At 36.8% G+C, this 22,319-nt stretch overlaps 1 long non-coding RNA gene across 2 annotated transcripts; it reads right to left on the bottom strand.

Moving 5' to 3' along the window:
• Nucleotides 1–16,697: 16,697 nt before the first annotated feature.
• On the bottom strand, nt 16,698–18,643 carry LOC132298732 (uncharacterized). 2 transcript variants are annotated; one of them, XR_009479939.1, is made up of 3 exons: nt 18,562–18,643; nt 17,145–17,386; nt 16,698–16,989 (listed from the first exon to the last, which is right to left on the bottom strand). It is a non-coding gene; the product is annotated as an uncharacterized LOC132298732 (long non-coding RNA). The 2 variants fall into 2 exon arrangements; XR_009479940.1 differs by lacking the exon at nt 17,145–17,386.
• Nucleotides 18,644–22,319: the final 3,676 nt, after the last annotated feature.

Genomic DNA, 22,319 nt, shown 5'->3' with positions numbered 1-22,319 from the left:
AATACAAAATAATAATTGATTAATGATCCATGTAATAAACTTGTAATAGATGTTCAATTGTGAAAGGGTACCTGTAACTAGCAAAATCCCCCAAGAACTAGACTGATTACTGCACTGAAAGATCGAAGACAAAGAAAAGGAGCAAAAAGACAGAGGTGTCAAATGATAAAAGGGAAGGCGAGGAAAGGAAAGAACCATTGGTGAGATCCACAGAGGAAGCTTCCGTGAAAGTGAGCAACTAAACTTTGATTTTTCAACTCAACCTCAGTGGGACATTTTTTTTTTCTCCACCAAATACAGTAGGACACTTTTTGACCCCAACAAAATGTGGAATTTATATCAAAATTTTCATTTTATATGTGACCTCAAATGTTCTATGGATACTGGATAGTTATTTAATGCTACAAACTCTTTCTTTTCTTTTCATTTTTTTTTTGTTTTTTAATCTGAAACAGTGACAATTATTTATTTATTTATGATAAATCACATAACTAAGTAGGTTTTATTTTTTTCGAATAAATTCGATGAAATTGAAGTGTCAATTTTGATATGCTAGTATGATCTTATTTAAAAGTATAAAGATTTTTATTTTTTATTTTTTATTTTTTTGTAAGACCACTAACAAGCGTAACGTGAGGATGTGATGTCTATCGAGATTTCGTTATTCGTTTTTTTTTTTTTTTTTTTTTTTTTTTTTTTAACCGCCTACAACTTCATGGCTAGGATTTTTTTATGTACGCGGCGGGGTGGATTTCTTTTATAGAAAATTCATGATATTTGTGTGTGAAATAATAAACGCTAAAAATATTTAAGATTTTTACCAAAGTGAATTTATAATGAATGTGCTCACTGATTTAAACTTGTTTCCTCCATCGTTTAATTGAGAGTTAAATGTGCGAGTTACTTGTGAGAAAAGTTGGTGTGAGATATTAAATTTAATTGATAAATTTTGGTGTCAAAATAAGTCCGGTCGAGTTGTAATTTTATTATTTAATTTTGAGTCTCTAGTTCGGAAGTGGAATTAAAGTATTGTGATCGTGTCAACATACTATGATTCGATGAGAACAACATATTAGAAAAGGTAAGTGTGTGAGGACACATATTGATCATCTTAGGTAAGATTTTAGGGTTAGGCACTTAGGTATTTCAAAAATGTTTCTTCACAAAGTGTACTGAGAAAGTTGGACTGGTTGTCAATTTACTGGTCCAAGTTCCCTTAAACCAAAGGTTTTGAATCTGCCAAAGTTGGACAGGTTGTGCTTTTTCCCAACTGGTCCAAATTCCCTAAAACCAAATTAGAAATTGTTTTTCTAATCCAACTTAGTTTCTTTTTTTACCAGATTTTTGTGAGACAATTATGCACGAATTTAAGTTGTTTCCCAAGTATGATTAGGTCTTCAAAAATCTATATAAACATTTTTTCTCTCTAGGTTTTTGTAGCTTTTAGAAATAAAGTTTCAGAGATTTTGTGAGAACTTTTGAGAGATATTTTTGTTCAGAAAATCAAACTTGATTTTTTTGATTTTATTTTTGAGAGCACACACATAAACACAAGAGTGATTTAGAGTGTTGTTCTCTATCTTATCATAATTGGAGCGCAATTGAAGATTTGAAGATTCCGAGAAGCATGATTTTATTTTATCTTCATCAAATCAGAATTTAAAGAAGAGGGGTGTTTCGATCACACTTTGAAAGGGTCAAGTCATTCGCGGAGTGTTGTTGATTTACCAACAATCCTTTTCAAGGTTCAAAGAGTAAGTTTAAAGTCGTGAGCTGTTGGATAGGAGGTCGCAAAGTTAGGGGCGTTCAGTGAGTTGAGTCTTTTGGTAGAGTGAAGGGGTGTGAGCCTGAGTCAAAATGTGATGTACTTTATTTCAAACATAGTGGATCGTTTCGCTCGAGGTTGCAAAAGTCTCCGTTATTTTCATCCCTGTAACGACCCAAACCCGAGGGTTCGGATCGCTAACCAGGTCCTTACCCGAACTTGAGGTCACACAGGGGTACTCTGGTCATTTTACGTCATTATAATGGTTTTATAGTGTAACGACCTGAACTCGTGGGTCCAAATCACTAATCGAGTCCTTACCCGAACCCGAGAACGTCTAAGGGTAAAACGGTCAACTGAGGTGTGGTAATAAATAATATAACTCTAAATGGGTCTAGATAGGTCAACGTAATTCATAAGGGTCATTTAAACCCATGACACGAGGTCCTGGATTTGAGAATGAGGATTTCACAAAATTGCCTCCTTTATTTTTCAAAGAATACCAGAGCAGTCCACACTAAAAAAGTCATAACTCTTTGTACGATTGGAATTTTTGAGTGAAATTAATTTCATTGGAAATCTGACTTAAAATCATTGAATTTAGACTTAAATTTGACCCAATTTGGAGTTAAAATGAATAAGATATGATCGTTTAAAGTCGGGGATTAAAAGTTGTCACAGTTTTCATTTCGGCAAAACATGAAAGCTATTCCGGTTGGACGAAATGACTCATCGGTCGACCGAAATGACCCACCGGTCGACCGGTTGTGGCTCTGGAGTGTCTGAGGCTACTGGTTTCAATTCCAAATGGTACTAGTCGGCCGAAATGGCATACCGGTCGACCAAAATAGCCCAGAAATGCATTTTTTCTCACTGTTTGAATGTCTGAACAACTTGGCATCACATAGTTAGCACTTGAAACTTTTGATATGATGAAATCCTTAATGTAAACAACTATAAACATGTTCACATTGATAAAAAGAACATTAATATATCATAATGAGATTAAATTACATTATTATACAACAAGATAAATTTAATTACATTGAACATGGGTACATGAACTTCAATTTATAAATTCTCTAACTATGTATAAGCATGTGAAGGTGTCTCATCCATTCTGCCGCTCCTAAAAACCCTGAAAATGTTTAGGATAAGAGGGGTGAGCACAACGTCTCAGTAGGAGGTGTCTAAGACACACCTCTTAATGACCTCGTGAATCCAAACAAAGCATAGCATAAAGAAGTAAGGTATCATGGCATAGGGGAAAACATGGCAATTACAACAATTGCACAATAACAACCACGACAATATATATAATTTTCCTCACTTTGCAACCAACCACAAAAACATACATAGCATGCCTTAAAAAGAATTGTTACAAGGAAAGTATAACATGCTTTCATATAACAAAATCTCACTCATCAAAGGTAGGCGTGGTCATCACTTTAGACATACATCTTCACAAGATAGAACTAACATATAAGCTTTCTCACATTTACATCATGGGATCATTCATCAAGAACTTTTAACATGATTCATGCATTGTATATAATAAATAAAGAGGGTTGAGTCACAAAGATCAAAGAACACATGCATTAGAACACCCCTACCTCAGATAATGAAGAAACCCCCAAATTCAGCCCAAAATTCGAATATGGTAAAGTGCCCCAAACTGAAACCAGCTCCTACCAAAACGCAGGCCTCGTCAAGCTTGTCAACTTTGCCATTGAAGGCAAAGTTGAAATCCAAGTGTAAAAGGAAGAAATTAAGGCTTAAAAGTATTAGTTTAGAGAGAGAAGAAGCTTAGTGTAGAGAGAGAAAGCTTAATCACGTTTCTGAGAGAAAAAAATGGCCATAAACTGATGTGTGGTGATATAATATTAGCTTAGTGCTTTGTGGGCCCATGCAAATAACAAATATCTCACATTTTTTTTTTTAACATTAACACATATATACACATTAAGCATAATATAACCACTAATATAAACATGTGCCTACACCAATGTACATTAAGTAAACATGCATAAAATGTAATGGACCCAGAACACAATCCCTGTACTCAACAACCCCGATAGCAGGTCCCACTTGGGACCTCCAGGTCCAAAAAATAGAAAAATGCTGAAATGGCAACCAATGCATTTCCAAGAGTCCTGAACTCAAGAAAATGCCTCAACCAACTCTCAGACACTTCTGGCACAACTCATGGTGTTTGGCACGTAAAACGAGACAAGACAAAACTATCTCGAAAAATAAAAAAATCCCAGAAAATGGAAAATAGTAAAAATCGGAAACATTACATTCTCCCCAACTTCAAAAGATTTTGTCCCCAAAATCAACCCACCCATCAAGAGAAAGGAGAAAGGATACAAAAACGGAGTACGTCTCCGAGTACCCCATGCAACATGCTATACCTCAAAATCCCAACACTAAGAATCCTATGACCCATGTCACTCGGAACCCCATGCTTGTGACCAAATACAATCTCGATCGAATAGTGACCACAACCACACATAACCCTCCCCTCATAACACCAACTGGGCGAAAAAGGCACACCCCATGCCGAACAAAATTCTTTAGCGCTACACACTAAGCACACGAGGCATAAGCCCCCAACCTAATTCCATGACTCCACTAAGTCCTGACCCTTGAGAACCATTAGGATTGTCATCCTTCTAACTAGAACACACCACTAATCGGTACTAGATCCACAATTAACGACTTCAGTCAACCCACACGAAGACACGCATCATGAAAAGAATCCTTCAATCTCAGTCACTACGACAGTCAACCATCTACTTTGACACTCAACCTAAGTTAAAACCAATCCGATACATAAAATCGCACTAACGCAGTTCACACTAGACATCCCACCATAAAGTGGTTGGATCCCACACACGGTAGGTCCAACCAGCAACACCTCACACAATCCGCACCAAATACCCTAAGGCCCACAAAATAGTAGCTACAAAACCGCTCAACGAACCAACATATGAGCTCAACTCGCTATCCTAAAGATACCCTTAAAACCATCTCTTATAACTACTGCCTTCAATAGCTACATCACAGCTGAACACCCACGACTGTAATCGAGAGAACCATCCGACCTGTCAAATGTAGCATCAGGTACCCGGGAAAACAACCCATCAGCATATCTCAAGTTTCAACTGATCCAACAACTGAACTCCTTAGACACGTAGTCCCATACCAAGTACACCACCATCCATGATAAGTTACCTGAACACGTACAAAGAATACCATCAATCCCAAATAAGACTCACTCAAAAATGGAATTGCATAACCACACATACGCAACACACAACACCGTGCTCCGACTATCACTAAGCATACTAAAATCAATGATCGTTGACCTTTGACCCGACATTGTGCTAAGGAAAGACTGACTCAGAGAAATGGTTAGCTAGGCCATTCCCATCGTCGATCCAACCTTAACACTAACATCATTATTGTTTTCAAGTCTAATCCTCAAGCATACATATATCCCAATCTCTACGTCTACTCTAGATATAGGGTCCATGGCACACTGTCTAATTATCCTCAATACATAAGTCGCATCACGACTGTTAGATACCACCACTAGCCCTAAGACCCTAAAAAAAGGTGCACACTGGTAAACAAGTCACGCCTCATGTCGTATCGGTCACGACCACTAGGAATGAATCCTTCAAAACCCAAGACTTCGCATCCTATTGTGGAGGTAAGTCGAATGATCTAGATCAAATCCGTGGTCCCTAACAAAAGAGGGAACTCTATAAAGTCCTTTCGTCTACTAACATGCATAACTCCTATGTGGAGATACGAAACTCACAGACAACAATGTCCTTGCCAGGACCAAAACTCCCGTAACAAAAATGAATACACACCAATCGATACATCGCATACGAAATACTAAGAAAGAGGAACTATACGGAGGTGAAACAGCTCGATCTGTAACTCGTACACCTAACATCTATTCGTAAAAAGAACAGTGCCCCTTCCAGAAATGCCAGGGCTAGACAACGAAGAACCTAAGAAGCGAAAATCTAGACCTTCCATTCATAGAAACAGCTACGTGACGCTAAACAACCTCATCAATGACCTTTAGAGTATCATGGCTAAAAACTCTTCTGTCATCAATCTATCAATGAAACCAACACATAAGAGCTCAATTACTTGTAAAATACACATTATTCTCTAATAAAATTGTCTGTGAATACATACATAGTCATACGAATATGTCATTACTTTAATACATAATGGTCACAACCAGTACAACATTGTAACATGGAACCCATACAAAACATCTCGATCTATATTCTGCCCCAAGGGCTCACACACTAATGATCATTAGCATTACCCCAATTCGGAACCACACTATGTAACTTGTCCACCATCCTGGCATAAATAAACTAGATACTGCATAAAACTCACAGGTAGCCCTCGTTACAACAAGAACAATAGTGTACAAGCATCTCCTGTCACACCCAATCTCACAAGTATCCCCTGTTACAAAACTCACAGGTATCCCCTGTTATAACTCCAGACTCACATGTATCCCCCGTTACGACACAACACGCACACAACTCACTGGTAGCAACATGATAAGACTCACAAACAACATTACGACACGACTCACAGGTGTCCCCCGTTACAACCAACACGACTCATAGGTATCCCCCGTTACAACCAACACGACTCACAGGTATCCCCCGTTACAACACAATACGACTCACAGGTATCCCCCGTTACAACACAGTCATAGGTGACCCCCCGTTACAAAACTCACAGGTAGCCCCCGTTACATCCAGCACAACAGTGCACAGGCATCCGCTTAATCTCACAGGTATCCCCCGCTATAACATAGTCAATTATAGTAATGCCTCATCTCCTCTGTAGACAATCCCTCTTTATGTGATCCGGCTGACCACACCGAAAATAAACTCCGGAACTAGGTCGATCAAGAGGACACTCCACCTTGCGGTGTCCTGGCTGTCTACAATGATAACATACCACACTTGTCTTAGAGGACCTTGAAGAAGCACTGACAATAGGATTAGTACCTGCCGTTCGCTGCTCTTGAGAAAGCAATAAAGCACCTCTGTGCCTCTTCCTGTCAATGCTCTCTGAAGAAGTATTCATACTCGTACCTTAATCCAGAGAGCCCATAATACCACTCCTTGCTAATCTTTAGCTTTTGCCTCCTCCATCAGTGCTTTCGTAACCACCTCTGAATAACTCTTTAATCCCAAAAGTGTCACCCCTGGCTTAATAAAATGATTTAGGTCGCACACAAAATGCCATGTCTTTTTCTCCTCGTTCCCTAACACATCTGTAGCGAAACGTGAAAGAAAAGTGAACTTATTCTCATACTCTGTCACTAACATATCATCTTGTTCAAGTCCGTCAAACTGTATCCTCAATTTCCATCTCTTAGTCTGCAGGAAATACTTATCAAAGAAGAGACTCTTGAATACATCCTAACTCATACCATCAATATCGTGCGCTCTAGTCATGGTCTTCCATCATACTGCCACGTCTCTAACAAACTTATACGTGGCTAAGGTGATCTTCAACTGATCATTGGGTACGGCTATTGCCCTGAAATGCTTTTCAACTTCATCAAGCCAATCGTCTGCAACTAATAGGTCTGGACCTTCCTCAAATGTTACTTTCATGAGTTTATCAAACTGAATCAGGTACCTAAGATTCCGCTCCATCTCCGTCTCTTGTGGTTGAATAGCCGGTCGTGGTACCACTTGAGGAGTTGTGGTACTCGTTAAATTCTGAAAGGCTGAGGCTACAGCCCTGTCCCATTGAAACCCTGTCTAGTTGGGATGGCCCTTCACCTGCTCGCTGCCCAACTTTATTTGGATCCATCTCTCTACGTCACCCTCAAGCGCGGTTCTACAAAAGCAACTATACGATCAAAACAAGAATACATGAAATAGCTCAATCCACGAGCTGTTGTAATGACCCGGTCATTTGACTCCCTTTCCTTTTTTTAAAAATTTTATGGATAAATTTTTTCCGTTTAATTTTCCTTTTTGAGCTCTGTTTCACATCGCTTAGTGTCATCTCGAGTGCTTGGAATTGGTTTTCGAGGCTCTTTCGTATGGATTGACAACTTCCTTTGAGAACCGAGTCATTTCCACATTTTCACTTTTTGTCCTTTTCCCTATTTCGTCTTTTTTCCTATTTTGTCTTTTCTCCGTTTGTCAGTTTTTGGCATAACCTCACTTTTCATGCTCGGAGTTGATTTTTGACTTCACGTATCTTCATTCTAAGTGGTTTTCACGAAATACGTATCTTTACTTTTGCAAGAAAGTACTCTGGTTGCTCCCAGTATCCATAGGGGCATGGATGCAGAGTTCTTCAGAATCTTTTTCATTTCTTGGGGTGCTTTTCATAACTATCTTTTGAAGATATTTTATTTTAGGGGTTTTTAAGAAAATATTTTTGGAAGATATTTTCATTCTGGGCCATTAGTGCAGTTTTCATTTTTTGGAGGGGCCATTATGTAATTAATGAAAGTTATTGCAAAAATACCTCGTTTTAAGTCTGGATCCTCGTACAGGATTCATTTTCACATTTCGTCGAGTTGTGTACTCTTAGAATTTCCTTTTGGTCATTTTTCTCCAGTTTCAGAGTTTCGGGTCCCGGTTGCCGCCGAACTTGTTTGGGGTATTTTTCTCTGCTCAGGACTTGGTTTATGATGCCGTTTCTTCCGTTGTTCATATTTTCTCATTTTGAATCTTTTTTGTTCACGGAGTTTTACCGTTTGAGCACGTCTGCTCAAATTTCACTTTTCCAGACCAGGCAGGGTTCGTTCGGGGTACTTTTAGGGTTTTTCTATAAAAGGGGGGTGAGACATTTCATTTTTCACTTTCTCCTCCCTTCATGCACGACCTGAATCTGCCATGGCAGCCCAAGGGGGGCTGCCACCCTTCTCCTCATTTAAACCTCATTCCCTTTGTTATAAAGTCATAGTGCCTTTGCGTTTTGTGTTTATCTTGACGACACGCACCTTTCACCCTTATTAGAACCCGTTTTTGGCCAAATTTTGAGTTCGGGTTTGAAGTCAAGTTGTGATTTTCATGGGGCTTCTTGGGGATTCTTGTTCATCGTGTTGTCCCCGACAAAACCCTTCGATATCGTCGGATTCTGAGCACTTTTATTTCGGTGGGCCTTTGAGATTTTCATCTCAAATTGAGGTAGGGGGTGCTATAATTTATTTTCTTGTTATATTGCATGTTTGTGATGCTTATACAACTTGTTTACTTACTTTGATATCAAATCTAGAGATTTTATTTAATTATTTTCTTGTATGAGATTTGATTTTCCCGGTTGCTCATAACTTAGTTTAAACATGTGGCATGATAGAATATTACCATTTGACATGGTCATTGACATATATTAAATTGAGAGCTTTTGGACAAGTAATGAAGTTTTTATTTAATATTTATCTTTAGTGATAGATTAATTCATGTGGCCTTATCTAGCTTGAAATCAATATGTGTTAGCATATTGTGTTAGGCTTTAATGCACTCTTCAACATATGTGAAATTGAAAGTAATCGGGGATGTTTTGAAATCTAGTAATAATTAATTAATTTGCTCCAAGTGCACTATTCATTTCCTCAAAATTTTGACTTGATATCCTTGATGTGCATGCCATGTACTTTCATATATATTAAATCTAGAATATTTGATTAGGTTTTGAAACATTTCATTTAATTATTTTTTTATTTAAGATTTAATTCTCATGTTGGTAAGCACCTTGGAATTAAATTATGGCATGCTAGTAAATTAGGCCTTGGTATGTTGAGTAACATATATTAAATTCGGAGCATTTGAATAAGAATTGCAAAACTTATTTAATATTTATCTTTTATGAAAGTTTAATTCACATAGTTGAAACAAGCATGAAAACAACTTGTAATATGAGATTAAAATAGGCCTTGGCATGTTCTCTAACCTATGTTAAATTGAGAGCATTGGGATAAGTTTAGAAATCTAGAGATTTTGAATTAAACGAATTAATTAAAAATCTAATTAATGGTTCCACTAGTTTGATTGACTTTGAACTTGATAATGGTAGTGACTTGGGCTTGCTCACTTGTATATATCCATTTGGGGCCATTTGGGGTTGTTTTAGAAAATCTAGAGATTTAATTAACATGTTTCAATTAAACTCTATTGTGTTGTCTCAATGATCCAAATTAGATTTTGAGTTGGTTTGTGTAGTGACTATACCATGTTGTTTAACATATTTGGAATTGGGATTGTTTGGATGAGATTGCATTTTAATATTGAAATGAAATTGTCATAGCGTGTAACGAATCGCACACTGAAGATTCGACATTGTGAATGTCATTGTGGACTTGAACTCTAGGACATGGGTTGTGTGGATTCAATCTTACATGTGCATGTAAAGTCATTCCTAGACATTATTTGAGATGTATAGGTTTGGTTTAACTTATTGATTTTGCATAAGTTTTAAACTTATTATTTTTGGAGGCTTGTAAGGATCATGTTCATGTGATGACTAGGGTTTGGCCTTAGGACGGATTCGTGAGTTTCCCAAGTCATATAAAGTGCGAAGTAGGTAGTACCTTGTGGGTCGTAATTACCCGGAATAACTTATACACGTGTGCACTAGGTAGTACCTTGCGGGCTAGTAACCCGGAATAACTCGATTGGTCTGCAGCCAAGGATCCTAGTCTTTCCACTATTTGATTTTGTATTTAAATTCAAGTTGTTAATCATGGATTACTTGTAACTTGTGAATTTGTGCTTATCTTGCATTTTAGATCTTATTTGGTATACTTGAGACTGTATACTCGCTTTGTGTATTAGATCTTATTTAGTATACTTGAAACTGTATACTTGTTTTGTATATTTAGATCTTATTTACCATATTTAAACTTGTATCCTTGGTTGTATATCTAAACCCTATTTAGTATACTTACGTATTGTATGTTTGATTTGTGCAATCGGATTTCATTTTGTATACTTGTGTTGCGTATGCTTGTCTTATGCGTGATTCATTTAGCTTAGTATACTTGTGCCTGTATACTTGATTAATGAGTTTTCCATGTTAATTGTATATTTGTATATGCATGCTTAGACATTGCATAACTTGTTTAATATGGATTAGTATACTTGTAAATGTATGCTTCTATATCGAATTTCAAGTTTTAATATTGACTTTCATACTTGATCATGTATACTTGTATGCCGTGGTTCAATTTAGTTGCATGAGTAGTTTAGGATGCTCCCTGAGTATAATCTTTGACATAGACATTAGGTGGCATGACTCTTTTTAAATTGTTTCAAGTCAATGTAAAAATCTCTAAAGAAATCGAGTCGATGCATGCTTATTCTCTACGAGTAAACTTGTTTACTCACCCCGAAATTACTGGGGGGTTGTTTCAGGTACAAAGACTTGGTTCGTGATGCTTATCGTTCATTGGGATGACTTATAGCTTTTAAGTTCCATTTCATGCAAGTGTTAGCATGAAATGCCATTTGTAGCCATTTTGTCAAATGTGTATATTTGATTCCAAACTTGTATTATGTGCTTAAGCACACTTTTTGACACTCATTCCATGTATATAATTTGTGGCCAAGGGCCAAACTTTATTTGAAATCCATGAATATTCATGAATGTTGAATTTTGTCTTTAATGAGAAAAGTATGAAAACTAGGGTTTCAATATGTCATTCTCGCACCGGTGTGTGCATTTTGTGTGAAATTCACCCTTTAGCATTCATTTTTCATATGTGAGGTGTGGCCAAAGGCCAAACACCATTTAGCTTTTATTTTTGCATTTTAGTTCACATATTGCATTTTTGGGCTAAAATAGTAGAAACTAAGCCTTTAAGGGTTCATTTTCAAATCGGGTGGTGCAAAGTATGTTCCAGTACCTCCACTAGGTCTCATTAATCATGCACGAAGTGTGGCCAAGGGCCAAATGGTAATTTGAAATCATTTGTTAATTTTAAATTTTAAAATTTTCATTTTATGTGCATTTTCGCCCTTTTGGCTGTTGGGGGGGTCAAATTTTGCATCGGTGGTATTTTTAAGCTGTGGACCATTGTAGCACATCCTAATAGGTAAGTTACGTTTGTGTGCATGATTGTTTTTAAGAAAAACCTCATCCTTGGTGATTTGAGCTTCTTATGGACTCATTTTACATTTTTATTGCATAATATGATTTTAGGGCATTTTGGGATTTTCTTTCGAGAAATAAATTCTGATCTTCACATGGTCACTTAGAAAATGTGATTTTAGAGGGGGGAGGGGGTTTCTTTTTCGTGTTTTTTCAGAAAATATCGTCTTGGTACCGGAAATCGCTTGTAAAGTTCAGCTTTCAGTTTTACATTTAGTAGCTTTATGACCCTCATGACCAGATTTCATGGAGGGGCATTCTTGACATTTTACAGTGCATTTTCTTTATTTCCGTCCACAATGCCGGGTAGAAAATTTGATTTCGGGAGGGGTTTCTTTTTCGTGTTTTTTCAGAAAAATTCATCTACTAACCCGTTTTTGCTCTCAGTTGCAGACAGTCATTGTAGCAATTTTTAATCCTCTTGGTCTAAACTGATCTAGGGGCATTTAGGGAATTTCCTTTGAAAAATAAATTTTGGTATTAAAATGGTCACATAGAAAATGTGATTTCAGGGGGGGTTTCTTCACAACATTTTTCCAGAAAATATCGTCTCAGACCCGAAAACCCCGTGTCAAATATGATTTTCTGCGCGCACTTGCACTATTTGAAAAAGTCTGTTGTAAGGGCATTTTGGGGATTTAACGTCAAAAATAAAATTTTCTTTCAATATAGTTAGCTTGGAAAAATTATTTTGAGGGGGGTTTCTTCTTCGTGTTTTTCCAGAAAACATCGTTTAGTGTTTCAAAACGCCACACGAGTTCAGCATTTTGCCCAGATTACTATTCACAGCCGCTGCGATGTCAAAACTTTGTTTTGACTTTTCTCTTCCATCCGGACTCCGAATCAAGTGATTTTTGAGTCTAACTTGATTAATTTTTTGATGTCTTCCCAGTGGTGTGCTCGGTAGAATCCGATTTTATATTTTCAGAAATGACCATTTTGCCCTTGGGGCTATTTTTGTCCGGTTTTCTTGTAATCCGTTTTCGCTACATTCTTTTGAGTTCCGTGACTTCATGGGAAGTTATGGATGTGTTTTGGGAATGATATACATTCTGGGACGTCATTTCCATGTAAAATGACCATTTTGCCCCCGGGGGCTTATTCGTCACATTTTCGATTTTTTGCTTTCGCGTCAATTCTCATTGAGTTTCACGACCTCATGGATGGTTATCAAAGTGTCTTAGCGGTGTGTTGTGCCTCGGGAGACAGTTGTCTTGTTTCTTACTTCCGCATCTGGATTCGTTATCGGGTCAATCTTCGGTTCATCACAGGATGCGCTGGTCTAAAAACCAGGGTCGTCACAGCTATGGTGCTCACATCATCCGTTCGATAAGAACTAAACATTTATAAACATAGGAATGATCAAACCCATTGCATAAGTGGGTCAGAACCCTCCGTAACCCAACACATAGCACTGCGATGAACACTCAAACCTGTCAACAATGAAACAAACAAGTATGCCTACATCCACTCCCTAGTGGATGACCGACCACAATGTAAACCTAAACATGCAACTATGTCTAAAAACAAGATCATATTTATCGTGCTCAAATAAACGTCATCACATCATTTAGTATGTGCTCTCATAGACAGTAAACACTTAACAATTAGGTACGCAGTCGATTAAGCATGCTTTCGTCTACAGTAAACAACTAACAAGTAAACATGTAACAAATCAAGCATGTATCAAGCAAACTTAACCATATAATCAGTTACACATAAACATTTAACATCAAACAATTTGGCATATTTTAAACAAATTTAACCATTTCATTAATCATACAAGTCATTTCATGTAAGTATTTAGCAAACAAGCATGCTTTCACATCCACCAAACAATAAACTTAATAACAATGATCACGTTATCATTTAGCATGCTTTATTTTATTTACTAGTTCATGAATTCATAAATCAAATCACAAGTAAACACATAGCGATAAATCATTCTTTCAAATTAAACAAGTAATAACCGCACAAGCATCCATTTACATCAGACCCAATTCTAAAACCATCTAAATCAACCCTACCCGTCCTCCTTAGGTTTTCAAACCTAAGGCTCTAATTCAAAATTTGTAACAACCCGAACTCGTGGGTTCGAATTGTTAGCCGAGTCCTTGCCCGAACCCGAGAACATTTAGGGGTAAATTGGTTAACTAAGGTGTGGTAATAAATAATATAACTCTAAATGGGTTTATATAGGTCAACATAAGTCATAAGGGTCATTTAAACCCATGGCACGATGTCCTGGATATGAGAATGAGGATTTCACACAATTGCTCCCTTAGTTTTTCAAAGAATACCGGAGTAGTCCACACTAAAAAGGTCATAACTTTTTGTACGATTGTAATTTTTGAGTGAAATTAATTTCATTTGAAATCTGACTTAAAATCCTTGAATTTAGACTTAAATTTAACCCAATTTGGAGTTAAAATGAATACGATATGATCATTTAAAGTCAGGGATTAAAAACTGTCACAGTTTTCATTTCGGCAGACCATGAAGGCTATTCCAGTTGGCTGAAATGACTCATCAATCAACCGAAATGACCCATTGGTTGATTGGTTGTGGCTCTGGAGTGTCCGAGGCTACTGGTTTTAATTTCAAATGGTGCCGGTCAACCTAAATGGCATACCGGTCGACCGAAATAGCCTAGAAATGCATTTTTCTCACTATTTGAATGTTTGAACAACTTGGCATCACATAGTTAGCACTTGAAACTTTTGATATGATGAAATCCTTAACCTAAACAACTATAAACATGTTCACATTGATAAAAGAACATTCATATATCATAATGAGATTAAATTACATCATTATAAAATAAGATAAATTTAATTACATTGAACATGGGTACATGAACTTCAATTTATAAATTCTCTAACTATGTATAAGCATGTGAAGACGTCTCATCCATTCTGCCGCTCCTAAAAACCCTAAAAATGTTTAAGATAAGAGGGGTGAACACAACAGCTGAGTAGGAGGTATGCAAGACACACCTCTTAATGACCCTGTGAATCCAAACAAAACATAGTATGAAGAAATAATGGATCATGGCATAGGGGAAAACATGGCAATTACAACAACTGCACAACAACAACCACGACAATAAATATAATTTTCCACACTTTGCAACCAACCACAAAAGCATACATAACATGCCTTAAAAAGAATTGGTACAAGGAAAGTATAACATGCTTTCATATAACAAAATCTCACACATCAAAGGTAGGCATGGTTATCACTTTAGACATACATCTTCACAAGATAGCAACTAACACATAAGCTTACTCATATTTACATCATGGGATCATTCATCAAGAACTTTTAACATGATTTATGTATGCTATATAATAAATAAAGAGGGCTGAGTCACAAAGATCAAAGAACACATGCATTAGAACACCCCTACCTCAGATAATGAAGAAACTCCCAAATTCAGCGCAAAATTCGAATATGGTAAAGTACCGTAAACTGAAATAAGCTCCAATCAAAATTTAGGCCTCATCAAGCTTGTCAACTTTGCCATTGAAGGCAAAGTTGAAATCCAAGTGTAAAAGGAAGAAATCAGGGCTTAAAAGTATAAGTTTAGAGAGAGAAGAAGCTTTGTGTAGAGAGAGAAAGCTTAATCACATTTTTGGGAGAAGAAAATGGCCACAAAATGATGTGTGGTGATATAATATAAGCTTAGTGCTTTGTGGGCGCATGCAAATAACAAATATCTCACTCTTTTTATTTTTTATTTTTTTTATTTTTAAACATTAACATATATATACACATTAAGCATATTAAAACCACAAATATAAACATGTGACCACACCAATGTACATTGAGTAAACATGCATAAAATGTAATGGACCCAGAACACAATCCACGTACTCAACAACCCTGATAGCGGGTCCCACCTGGGATCTCCCGGTCTGAAAAATGAAAAAATACTGAAATGGCAACCAATGCATTTACAAGAGTCCTGAACTCAAGAAAATGCCCCAATCAACTCTCGAACACATCTGGCACACCTCACGGTGTCTGGCACATAAAACGAGACAGGACAAAAATACCCTAAAAAATAAAAAAAAATCATAGAAAATGAAAAATGGTAAAAATTGGAAACATTACATATAGTTCATAGGGGTATAATGGTCATTGCCTATGGTCAAATAATGGTTTAAGGCCCAACAAGGGTAAGCTAGTTATTTGGCACATTTATTATAGCTTCACAACTCATTAGGGGTAAAATTGTCATTTTCTCTGGCCATTCTCTGCTTTGGTTGGAGTCTAGGGTCATTGGGTAATTATATTAAAATATAAAGTCAATATGCAAATATCAGTTCATCTAATCGGTTAGAAGATTTCTTCTAACCGGGCAGATGAATGGTTTAGTAGGCTTATAAAATTTCAGATCTCATCTAACTGGTTAGAAGATTTCAACTGTAGGGTATTTCAACTGTAGATCACATCTAACCGGTCAAATGAAGAAAATCATCTAACCCCTTCTCTTCCCTATTCATCTAACCGAGTAGATGGGATCTTCTATCTGGGTAGTTGACCACCCAAATCCTATCTAACCGGTTAGAAGACTCCATTTAACCAGTTAGATGGGAGAAACCCATCAAAGCCACATATTGTCCATTCATCTAAATGGGTAGACATCCCTATCTAACCGATTAGATAATGCCCAAAGGTGAAATGATCGGGTAGATAGCTTTTCTAACCCGTACAGTTATAAACTAAAATACATAAATGTGAAATGTAAAGCTCCATAGACATCATAAACCTCTAAACATGCCATTGAATCATCAAAATAATATCGTTCATACATCATTCATGAATCAAAACTAATCCAAACCATTCATATATGAGCAAAAGAATAGGTTTACAAAAATGACGAGGCCTCCATGGCTATACATACAAGGGCTTCACTTGAAGCTTACAAAAGAATATAGTTATATTACAAGATCATTGTCTATATTAATCTATTACAAATGATATCAAAAGTCCGTTTCTACACTTCTAAGCTTGAGGGGGTGTGTTGTCTATAACTTCCTTGCCATGTCCTGAAAATAGTAAATAAGAGGTGAGCACAATGGCTCAGTAGGAGATGCCTAAAGCGTTAGCTTTGGGCTCCCTTGAATTAACATATAAAGAATAGATAAAAGGAGCCGGGATCATTCACAGGAATGCCAATAAGCCAAAATCAACATAAACATACCATTATGCAATGTAATGTCATGTTTTCCTAACCACACTCTCGGCCCAACCGAACTCACACTGAAAACCGCTAACCGACTTTACCAATACGAGATTGACCACTATCCCTGGCCTCAAATCCGACGACCATTTGGGGCCTAGTAAATCAATTTTCGCCCATCATCATCCCTAAATGTGCGTATTCTTGCATGTCGTAGAGCTGTATAAAGTTGACCAGTAAAGGTATTCCGGGTGTTTTCACCTCTGAAACTCAAGAACACGTGATAAGAATATCAACTTGAGGAGGTTTCTTGGGATCCCATACATGCCATTGAACAACGCTCTAAGAGATCGATGAACAAGGGATATATGTAATTTGTACAGAAACAACCGATATTTGTGTATGATGTCAATAAAAAAAAATAAACCAACAATATTATATGTACTCAAATAAGCCAAGCCAATTAAATCCCATATGTGAACCAAAGTACATAAGGAAAATACTGAAGGATATGGTTTAATGAATTACGCATAATGCAAGGGTTAAATGGAAACACACTTAACAAAGAATCCAAACACAAAATGCTTCGAAGTGGCTTCACAAAGGTTTTAGCACAATTCGACTCAACAAAATTTCATCTCAATTATTTGTCGTATGATACATGAATGTTATTTCACCGGTTGCTCTTTCTAGGGTTGAAACTACACACTACATGGACTTGTGTTGAGTTTGTCTTCATCTCACTATCATTGCCATCTATAAAGAGTATTACTTTTCCTCACTAGTGCAATTGTTGGTTTTTGCTGCACATTACTAAAATCATGTTTAGTAGATTTTCTCTAGTTTTATGTCTAATTGATGTTATTTTAATTTCAAATTTTTCCCTTTGTTGTCTTAGACGTAAATCCATCTCAACATACGCATTTTAATTGTCCTCATTTTATGAACAATTTATTTTTTAAAACTGACAAACATTCTATCCTATAAAGCATGGATATGCAATAATTGTTGTGTTTGTGAAACTTTGAACTTAATTTCTCCTTTGATCGCACAGGCGAGAAGCACTCTTCAACTTAACCAACATCAGCTTTAATCTTCCCACAATTAAAGAATTGAGCCTAGATGCAAAAAAATTATTTTGTTATTTCTTGACCTTCGATCTTTATTACATCTCCATATATATTTTCCATTTTACTAAATTTATATATTCAAACTTAATTATACTTATTTACATTCCATATTTATTTAAAATTTATGAATGGCCAATTGGATACAGATAAAGAAATACTCTATATATACTTACAGCAACAAATAAAACAGAAACAGAGAAATTACCGAGGAAAAAAACAAATAAAACAGAAACAGAACATACAAAATAATAATTGATTAATGATCCATGTAATGATCTTGTAACGAATGTTCAATTGTAAAAGGTTACCTAAAATTCGCAAAATCCCCCAAGAACTAGACTGATTACTGCACTGAAAGATCGAAGACAAAGGAAAGGAGCAAAAAGGAGGATAAGAGGAAGGTGTCAAATGATAAAAGGGAAGGCGAGCAAAGGAAAGAACCATTGGTGGGAGCCACAGAGGAAGCTTCCGTGAAAGTGAGCAACTAAACTTTGATTTTTCAACTCAACCTCAATGGTACAGATTTTTTTTTTTACCAAATACAGTGGGACTGTTTTTGACCCCAACAAACTGAGGAATTTATATTAAAATTTTCATCATATATGTCACCTCAAATGTTCTATGGATTAGTTTAGTAAAATGGATTAGGTCACTGGTGCAGCTTTACCGCAGTCTTATAGGAAACAACTTTACTTTAGACTACTTGCAACATATATAATAAGCCATTGGTAAGATAGTTTAATTTGCAAAATTTGTTTAATGCAATATACGTAGTATCTTGAGAAATTTTGAATGTCATACTGTGCTTTGGCTCAGGTAACCAAGTGAAGCTGACAAGCATTTGTTGTGACCTTTTTGTCCAAAGAATTGATGTGTCATATCTCTTGAAAGAGAGTACTGATCATTCTTAAGTAGTTTTTGCTATGCTTTCTTTACTTTTTTGTTTTTAATTATTATAGAACACTAGAATAAGAATTATTATGTAGCTGTTTAGTGAAGTGTTTTTTTTTTTTTTTTTCTTTTCTTTTCTTATAGATGGTGCATCTCTGGATAATAAATGTGTTAGAGTTGCTCTGCACAGTTAGCCGGATTTGATATCAGTTGTTGTGGCGGAAACGTAAATAATAACGCTGTTCGAGAAATAATCACAAGCAATCACAAAGAAAAATCACACACAAGAAGACAAGATATTTATGGTTCACCCAAATCTTAGGGCTACGTCCATGGAGCACACCGAACAACTTCACTATGAAGAAGATGAAGAATTACAATGGAGAATTTTCTCTCAATCTCTCTGTTGCTCTTTCTTGTGTTGGCACAAATTAATCATACAACACGTATAATTTCTCTCTAATTCTCGCACACCCTAAAAACTGATTAGGGTTGATATATATAGCCCCAATACAATGGAACACAACTTGTCCTACAAGAATCACCTTTTGTAGAGTTCAAAACCAACAAGGAAAGTAAATCACGTAGCTTCCTAGAAGAGTTGAAGCGGTTCAGCCTTTCTTGAACTAGTTCAAGTTGTTTCTAAAACTTCTGCAACGTTCTGACACTCTTGAACTGGTATAAAAAAGTGGCTACCAGTTCCGACTGGACAGTGCTGATCTCAACATTTCCTTGATTTGGCTATCGTGGAACCGGTACCAAATCTCTGAACTGGTTCCAATACGCCAGTAGCCAAAAAATATTGAAATCATTAGTTTCCCAAATCCTTCACGTAATCACGTGATCAGACTCTAAAAAAAAAACACAACAATCTCCCACTTTGAGGCTGGAGCACTTGTAAACCCATTCCATCTTCTTCTCATGCATGTCCCATGCATGTCAGTGCACTTCTCTCTGTCTTCAAGCTAGAAGACCGACTGAAGTTGCGCACAACTTCAGTTTCTCTATGGTCATTATCTTGGTCAACATGTCAGCTGGATTCTTAGTGCCAAGTATTTTCTGTCAACACCCTATCTTCTAGCAAAGATATGATGAAATGATACTCAAGTCCTATGCTTGGTCTTTGAATGAAATATTGAATTCTTTGCCAAATATATCGTACTCTGACTATCACTGTGCAAAACATTTTTCACCTGTTCGAATCCTAAATTTGTCAACAAACCTTGTAACCAAATCATCTCCTTATTGACCTCTGTCATCGCCACATACTCTGCCTCTATAGTAGATAACGCTATAATCCTCTATATTTGCGAAACCTAACTAACTGCAGTTGTACCCACCATGAACACATACCCAGTAATACTTCTTTTGTGGTCCACCTTACCAGCAAAGTCTAAATCTACATAACCGTGTAACTTTACCTCGCCTCTTCTGAAACATAGGCATTTGTCTGTGGCACCCTGTAGATATCTCAATATCCACTTTACTGCTTCCTAGTGTAGCTTGCCTGGATCCTTCATGAACCTACTTACTGCCCCACTGCATATGCAATGTCTGGCCTTGTGCACACCATGACATACATCAAACTTCCAATGGCTGAGGCACACGAAATTTTAGCCATGAAGTTTTTCTCATCTTCAGTCTTTGGACACTGATCTTGAGATAATCGGAAGTGATTAGCTAAGGGAGTACTTATTGCCTTAGCATTATTCATTTTGAACCTCTTCAGAACCCGTTAAATGTACCCAGCCTGAGACAACTGCAAAGTACCTTTCTGTTTGTCTCTATTAATCCTCATCCCAAGAATTTGCTTTGCTGCACTAAGATCCTTTATCTCAAATTCACTAGACAACTACTTCTTCAATTTGCTAATTTCTTCAAAATTAGAACCTGCCACTAACATGTCATCAACATAAAGTAGAAGGATAATGAAACTTGGTTTGAGTCTCTTGAAGTAGCAGCAATGGTCAGCGTTGCACTTATTGTAGCCATGTCACTTCATAAAACCATTAAACTTCTTGTACCACTGTCTCGAGGCTTGCTTTAAACTATACATGCTTTTCTTCAACTTGCACACTAGTTTTTCTTTCCCTTTGATTAAAAAACCCTCCAGATGTTATATGTAAATCTCATTCTCTAGGTCACCATGGAGGAAAGCAGTTCTTACATCTAACTACTCAAGGTACAACCCTTTTGCTGCAACAATGCTAAAAACTGAACGAATGGTACTCAGTTTCACAACCGGGAAAAAAATGTATGTGTAGTCAATGCCTTGCTTTTGATGAAAGCCTTTGACCACCATTCTATCCTTGTATCTCTTGGAACTATTATATTCTTTTTTCACCCTGTACACCCATTTATTGTGAAGAGCTTTCTTCCCCATAGGCAACTTGGCTAGTTCCCATGTTTTGTTGAAGATAAGGGACTTTATCTCATCTTTCATTACAAACTCCCACTTACTAGCATCTTCAACCTGACATTCTTCATCATAGAATTCAGGCTCATGATCATATGTGAGCAACATATAATCCAAATATTTTTGATTTGGTAAATGAGGTCGCATGGACCTTTTAGGTGCAGGCTTAGGAGTTGGAATTCGCAGTGAACTATGCTTTGTGAGTTCTGGCCAAGAACCCTTATCTGTCTGCTCTGCGTCAATGTTCTCTGGATAATCATCCAACTCAACAAACTTAGGATTACTCTGTACAGGACTAGTTGACTGTGCTACATCTCTATCTTTGTACATCACCTTCTCGTTGAAAATCACATCTATACTTATGATGATTTTCTTTTTCTGATTATCCCAGAGTTAATAACCAAACTCATCTCTGCCACACCCAATGAAGATGTATTTTAGTGACTTAGAGTCAAGATTTCCCCTAGCATGGTCACTAATAGGCTACTGTATTGATTGCTTTTGGCCAAAACTATTTGGGTAGACCCGAATGTATGCGTATACTTCTGGATTTTTCTATCAATATTTGGTTTATCCGTTCTGCCACCCCATTCTGCTTTGGGGTCCCTTACATAGTCCTCTCTAATCTGATCCCGTTATCAAATAGAAATTCTTGAACCTAGTGTTTTCATACTCACCACCATTATCTGATCTCAACCTCTTGATCTTCAAACCTGTCTCATTCTCCACTATGGCCTTCCACTTCTTGAACACATCAAA

This window comes from Cornus florida, unplaced genomic scaffold, assembly GCF_030987335.1.
Source record: "Cornus florida cultivar Cherokee Brave unplaced genomic scaffold, ASM3098733v1 CherokeeBrave_3.0.0_Hap2_Chr03, whole genome shotgun sequence".
Lineage (NCBI taxonomy): Eukaryota > Viridiplantae > Streptophyta > Magnoliopsida > Cornales > Cornaceae > Cornus > Cornus florida.
This window is presented reverse-complemented; position numbering and strand designations above follow the sequence as displayed.